The following is a 7,859-nucleotide window of genomic DNA, read 5'->3' as shown; positions in this document are numbered from 1 at the left end:
AATCCAAGCATAGTTTTTTCCCCCGTTTCAAGCTTGTGAAGAAATGAAACCATCTTCAAGTATACTCAAGGATAGTTTCCCATGTTTCAAGATTGGGTAAAAATCAAACCATTTCCATTTTACCTGTTGTGATTGTCATTTTTATCAACCTATTTTTGCTAGATGAGCCTTGGTTTTTTCACTTCATCGTCACCATCTCTTTGGCCGATCATATGCTTTCACTTGGTTGTTCAACACTTGCTTAAGCGCTTGACCATAACCAATTACTATCCTTTTATACCACTCATTCGTTCAGGTGGAGTCCTCTTTCAGCTCTTTTCAAACTCCAAAAATATGAAAAGATTACTGAGCACTTGTATTTTTGAACTTGTAAAAGTAAATGAAAAGACATCTACTCGGTATAATTTTAACCCTTTTCTAGACTAAGATAGACTCTTGTATGAAAAAGGAAAACCTTAGTTGACCATGACTAAGAGGTTCTCGCAAATATCATTTTCTACCTTTTCAGATTCAAGAGACTATCTATGAAAAGGGACGTTTGGACTTTTCTTTTTCCACTCTTTTTTAAACTCTCTAAACATGAAAAAGATGTTGAGTTACCCCTTTTTTGGACTCCTAAAACTTAAACGATGTAGGACTTGTGACCATGAAGAGACCAAGTTACTCCATCCGAAGGCTCAATAAATTTACTATGATCAATTCATTTGAATGATGAACTTATACAATAAGCATATGGTAACCTCTTCAAGTTTGTAATTAAAAATAAAGAGGTATTTTCTAGCAATAGTGGGGAAAAATGGAAGTAAACATGTCTTGCATTTTGTGTAAAGGTAAATGTTACTCTTGAACATGACACTCATATTCATCTCGTGTCGGCTTTGGGATATATTCTCTTTGCCACTTTCCTTCTTGGGTTTGGGAAATCCCTTTTTCTCTGATTCTATCACCCTTATTATCATCATGACCTCCAATTCCATTTTTGAGTCAAGTGTTGCCAAACTCTGGAGTTGTGTCATGGATATGTTGAAGAGAAGTCCTATCTATAAATTCAAACCTCTTCTACATATGTTACCCTCTCTACAATATTTGTGAATCACTCATATCATTTTGAGATATCCTATTTTTGGTGTTGATGATGTGGGAAACATTATGGCCCTCCTTCCAGTGATCACTTCCTGTCGACTTCAACTCATTATCTAAGAATTTTATCTAGAAACTCCCTTTCAGTATCTTGGAGCTTATATGCCTCAATGGAAATTTCTTCATGTTCGAAGACATGCTTACATCATTGGCCTTCGATTGAATGATTTAGAAAGTGTTTGACTTTAGCTCAAATATTCACACTTTTAGATTGTGTTGATGTACCTTGAGGACCATCGCCATTATTGGTAGATTCAATATCACATGTTAACAGTTTACATTATTGACCAGCAATCATGTGGTTTCTACCATGTTTGACATTATCACATCTATTCACATGGTTAGATTCGTAGTTTGGTCAGGATAAAGATGAAGAACCTGGATCTCATATATTAAAATCTAGGTTGCAACAATTTATTGAGTATTGATGATTGTATACATGATCGCTTTCATACAGATGGTTGCATACATACCGTCAATTCATGTACTATATTTTGATGCGTATTAAGATGTATTATCAAGCATATGTATCTATCAGAGATGTCATATATTGTATCATGTTTGATTTGTAGGTCTCCTAACAGTGGTATTCCAAGTTCCTTGGCTTAACTCATAAAGCACTTCAACCATCACTTCATGTTCTGCTTTCATGCTTTAGGGAAATTTGTTACACAATATTTTGTCACATTCCTATCTCTATAGCTCAAGTGTTGTCCTTTGTGCCACTGTCGTCACAAATGTCATAAAGCGACGAAATTTGTATAAAATCATTCACCATGAATTATATGCTCAATACAGCCCTAAAGAGATGCAGAAATAATGTCTTGAAGCAATTTTGGAAAAATGTGTGAAAAGTCCTAATTCGCAAGATGAGTGCTACTTTTAGTAGGAAAATACATGTTGGTAACCTTTTGTTGAACTAGTGACTAATGCTAGCACTGTCACTTTTGATAGGAAAATCCATGTTGGTCCTCTTCAGGCAGTTTCTCCAAAAATAAAGCAGAAGCTTCTCTTACTAGAAGCCTCGAGAACGATGAGTTGGTAGTTGTTGGATGAATATATGGTAGAGTACTACCATTTAGAGCCCTTGACCATACCTTTGGGGATCTTACCTTTAGGATAAGGACCTTCTTCCCCATTTGGTGGATCTATAACTCCCTCTCCCTCACTATAAATTTGTTCTTCACTTTCGTCAATGGGTTGATCATTATTGGTTACCATTGTTCTACTCGATTCTTCTTAGATGTAGCCATTTCATTGAGAGAGGAAAGGAAACCTTCTTAAGTTTGGCTTGGACTTGGAACCATTCTAAAGGAGACCTTCAACATAAAGTCACCAATTGTATGCTTCCCTCTCTGATTTAATCATTAATGCAAATAATGTTTTACTTCCCATAATCTTGTCTATGCTGGTTTTCTTAGTATGATACTCCTTGATATGTTGTATAACTTATTGGAATACATATATTATGATATGTCATTTTGTTGTATTTTGATCTCTCTTGTAGGTATTTAGACACAAGAAATAACGAGTGAGCCTAGGAGCTAAGGGATCAAGATCATCATCAAAGGTCGAGCACATAGGAGAGAGGTAGGCCATCTCCGTTTCTCATTTGTCATTGTGATTTAGGTTAGGGAAGTTTACTTGTTTTGTCACATTTGTTACTAGACCCACATAATGGGCTAGAGGGGATCACTTCTATTTGTAGCAGGGTTTACCTGGTTAATAACGACTATGGCCTAGGAGATCCAGAACATTAATGGGACCAAGGGACAAGTTATCTGAGTGGTTGACTTCTCTACTGAGGGTTTTGTTGATGATGTTGGATGAGTGCATGTGATGCTTATGATGATTCCACTTCCTTAAGGTCACATAGGAGGTTGAATTTTGGTCATAATAGCCTCTCGTCTCACGTTTACCCCAGTTGGCATGGTTACATGGGTGGATGTGGGAGGAGGGTGTTATAGAATGGTATTAGAGCATGGTTTAACTCACAAAATAAATGGGTGGTGTGTATTGGTCATGCATGCATGTCAGTTCCATCTGTGTCTCTTACACTTGCATTCCACGTTCTTGTTACATTTGATTGATGTTAATCATGAGGATAGTAAGGTTGTTATGACAATCTTGATGATTGATTTTGTGGAAGTCATCATCCTGAGTATATGACTAGTTACGTATTGTTACATGTCACTTATATGTTGATTTTATGTCCCTTTGGTAGAGGGAGTGACGCAGAGCCTCACTGTGGTACATGAAGGGTGTAGTTTCCGTTGGGGTAGAAATCTGCTGGAAAATAACGAAGACACATAGAAGGGGACTTTTTTCTTGAGAGAAATTTCTGCCAGAAAGTTCAAATTTCTCACTTGCTGAGTAGTTCTAAGTAATGACTAGAGGAGTTAGTTCGATTGTTGGGTGAGATGGCATCGCATGGGCTCAGAGATCATGATAGGTTAGATGGTGCTTCCATCTGTGTCAAGGCCTATGTCAAAAGTGTTGTAGTTTTCCCTGGTCACATCGATCAAAAGAAGATAGACAAGGCTGAGTAGGGGAAGGAAAAGAGGCTCATTCTCGATGGATTTTTAGATCATGTGGTATCACACATACATGGAAAGGATACAAACTATGAGATGTAAAAAGCCTTTTCATCTCTGTATGAAGGCTCTTTTGGACAATGGAAGATGTAATAGAGTTTAGGCTTATGTGATACATATCAAGTTAGAGAAAGATTCTTCGGCGAAAATCACATGGAATTTCATTTGTCGACGTGTTCAGAACCAACTAGTGTGGTTCAATGTCAGGACAAGCTAAAGAAACATATCTAGCTCATCATGCTAAATAGTCTGAGCGGAGCCTCCAATAGCTATCTACCCTAATGGCTAGTTTGACTCAAGGACAGGGGTCAAAAATTATTATAATAGTTTAATTCATAAAAATAAATAAATTATTATTAAGGTAAATGGTACGAGACCTAATAATTAAAAATTATAAGTTAATTAATAGAAAGGAAAATTAGTCAAATAAATGACCTTCAAATGCCTAAAAATATAAATAATTTTATTTAAAAGTATTAAAAAATAAAAGGTAATAAAGAAAAACAAAGTTAATAATTAAAAATTATAACTTAATTAATAATTTAAAAGGAAAGTTAGTTAATTAAATGACCTAATAATAAATGGATAAGTGAAATAAAATATTATTATTGAGGGTATTTGGCATGAGACCTAATAATTAAAAATTATAAGTTAATTAATAATTTAAAAAGGAAAATAGGTTAAATAAATGACCTTATAATAAGGGAATAAGTTAAATGACTAAGAAATATATGAAGAATATATAAAAAATATATTATTTAAAAGTATTATTAACATTGTATGTTAATTAAAAATAATAAAAGGTAATAAAGAGAATCAAAGTTAGAATAGAAGTGGAAGGAGACCTTGATGCATAAAGGAGAAGAGGTGGACATCTTCAGGACACTAGAGACTATAATTCTACAGTGGGGTCCACTCCTCAGTCAGCCACGATCGTCAGGATAACCGTGAATGGAGTCTTTGATGAATGGAAAGTCTTCTTCCAAAGAATATTGGATAGGGAAAGACTACTTTCAAGGGAGGAGATGTGGTCGACTCTTCAATAGGAGGAGTAAAGGAGGGACATAGTGAAGGTCAACCTCAATGGTAGTAGTGGGAGTGGCAAAAAGATGAAGGATGAGGAGGAAAACATAGCTCTACCATCGAAGGGATAAAAGTAGAATCACAAGAAGGACATTTTGAAGTTGAAATGTTTTAGACGTGGCAAGATGGGTCACTTTGCATCTCATTGTCCTTTAAAGAAAAAGGATAAGGATAAGAAGCATGATCCAAAGGTTGTAACCGTGAAGATAGACAAGTATGAATTTGGTATGAGTGCCCACAGATCTCCAGGAGGGATATGCGGTGATGTTGAGTTGTAGTCAGGAGGATTACGTTTTGGAAGGATCCTTGAGGATTCCACCTCTTGGATCAATTCCTTTCTCATGGACTTACTGTCAGATGATGCAGTGGATTGTTTGGAGGACAAATGAAATAGCTTGGGACCAGAGACTAGTTAGCATGGAGCAAGGTTGACAACAATGTAGTTGGAAGAGTGCATAAGTTAGCAGTAGAGCAAAAGATTTAGAGGGTCACAGACTAGTAACAGCCAGATTCTAACATTCATTGTATTATGCTGAAAAAAATTAAGTTCCGTAATTTTTTGATGTTTTTAAGTTTCTTCTCTAAGTAGGTGATTTGCAGTATGGATGCAGTGTTAGCAACGGCAGTACTAGAAGCATTTGAGAGGGACTTGTAGTATAGATGCAACAATGGCAGTGGCAGTGTCATGAGCAGCAGTAGAGAAGCAGCAACAACATAGTTTCGGTGGCACCAATAGTGCAAAAAGAAGACGCTTTAGAAATAGAACAACGTGTTGTTACACAATATTTTGTCACTTTCCCTGTACTACCCATTCATCAATCCTGGAGGACCTCTATAGTGAACCCCATATGCTTTCCCATCATGAAGAGAATTCCTTTACATCCCTCTTCAGCTACAAAACATTTCCCTCTTACACCATTTCCCAAGAATCTTCCTTCAATATATGTTTTGAAGACTAGCACTAGTGCTTAGTTCCTTCCCTGTGCCGATTTGCAGATTTTAAAATCATGCATAGCACCAAATGATGTAAGTTAGCCATTAATCACCCACACCAACACTCTTTTGGAAAGTTTTAAAAATAGATTCGAAGCTTCGAGGTCTTGAAGCTTCGTGAATGGAAGTCTGGTAAATGGTTGGGCTCAATAGAGCTAAGAGAGTCTGTTTGGGTTCCTTTCCCCTATTAAAATGGAATAGAAAAAATAGATAATGCCTCTCCCATCATTATAGGATACAAGATGAACTCCTCCTCTTCCAGGATGAACTAGTATTTTTGGGACCTTGAATAACCAACAAGATATTGATAGCTTTAGCCTTCTAGTTTGTGTTTTTGAAAGAAGAATAGGTGTATAGTGTGTTTAGTTTGGAACTAAGGGGAAGAAGCCTTAAAATTTTATTGTTAAGGACAAACCATGAGATGTTAACAATCGTGCTGGAACCTAGATACGTCGAAGGATACATGCACTTTCAAGGTTTCGATTGTATTTCATTTTGAAGTTCATATTAATACAACTACTGGTTTATTTCCTACATTGGGTGTCATATTACCTTTCATGGCTTAAGATTCATTGACCTTTTAAGTATATTGAATTCAATTTTATGCTATCACATTTGCTATTATTTCTTGTATGTTTGTTTCAGGTATTTGAACGAAAGGAAGCTGAAGAAAGGAAGCAAGATCACTATCAAGAAGATTAGTGTTATAAGAGGTAGGCCTTCTTATTCAATCTTGTCTAAGGAAGCATACATTAGATTGTCTTGTTTGTGGCTAGAACCACTCTCTTCGGCTAGAGTAATTGCCTTTGTCTACATTCAGAATTTACCTACTCCACAAATTGGCAACTCCGCTAGAGTAGGTAAATTCTCAACGTGGACAAAGACAATTCCTCTAGCCTAAGAAAGTGGGTCTAGCCACAAAGAAGACAATATAATGTAAACTTCCTTAGATTAGAGTGTTTTAGGAGAAGGAAAAAGAGAAGCATCATAAGAAGGAAATGAAAATATAGATACATCAGAAAATATTCCTTCAAGGTATGTTCAAAAAAATCGCGTTCAATCTAAATTTCTAGGTGAAAAAGGAGTACAAACTAGCAAAAAATTTTTTTGGACTTCCAGAAACATGGCCTTACTATCCACATTTGAAACTCAAAGTATGAGTCAAGTAAGAAAACATGAGTGTTGGTTTAAGGATATGTATGAAGAAATTGATCCAATATAAAATAATAATAAATGGGAATTAGTGGAAAGGCCTCATGAGAAAAATGTAATCGGGACAAAATCGGTGTTCAAGAACAAAATAAATGAAAATGGAGAAGCAATTCAAAACAAAGAAATACTTGTATGCAAAGACTATGCCCAACAGGAACAAATAGACTTTGAAGAAACATTTTCACCTCTAGCTAGACTTGAAGCATTGAAAATCTTTCTTTCTTTTTCCAACTTTCATATCATTAAAGTATATCAAATGGATGTTAAATATGAATTTCTAAATGGGGATCTAGAAGAAGAAGTTTATATTAAATAACCCGAAGGATTCATTCTTGGCAATGATAAAAAAATTGTTTGCAAACTTAAGAAGGCATTGTATAGGTTAAAATAAGCTCCCCATGCATGGTATTATTGCCTTGACCGGTATCTTTAGCAACAATGCTTCAAAAAGGGGTTTGTAGATAGCAATTTATGTATCAAATTTTATGACAACAAACTCTTAATAGTAATAGTTTATGTATATGATATCATATTTGGTAGCATTGTAGATTCTATGAGTCAAGGATCTGCTTCAACTATGTAGCAACAATGTGAAATGTCTCTACTTGGTGAACTTACATATTTCCTTGGTATTAAAGTTCAACAAACTAAGAATGGTATCTTCCTTTCTCAAACCAAGTACCTAAAATAGATTTAAAGAGATATGTAATGGATGACCACAAGTCGGTATGCACACCAATGGCAACAAGATGAAATATTATTCGAAACGATGATTTCATTTAGTTGATAAACGAAAATACAAATCTCTGATTGACAACTTGATGTACCTAATAGTTA

Source organism: Pinus tabuliformis, chromosome 5_1 (assembly GCF_031772625.1).
Source record: "Pinus tabuliformis cultivar Carrire ecotype Pingquan chromosome 5_1, CPIR1, whole genome shotgun sequence".
Lineage (NCBI taxonomy): Eukaryota > Viridiplantae > Streptophyta > Pinopsida > Pinales > Pinaceae > Pinus > Pinus tabuliformis.
The sequence above is the reverse complement of the archived record's forward strand: the minus strand, read 5'-3'. Positions refer to the sequence as shown.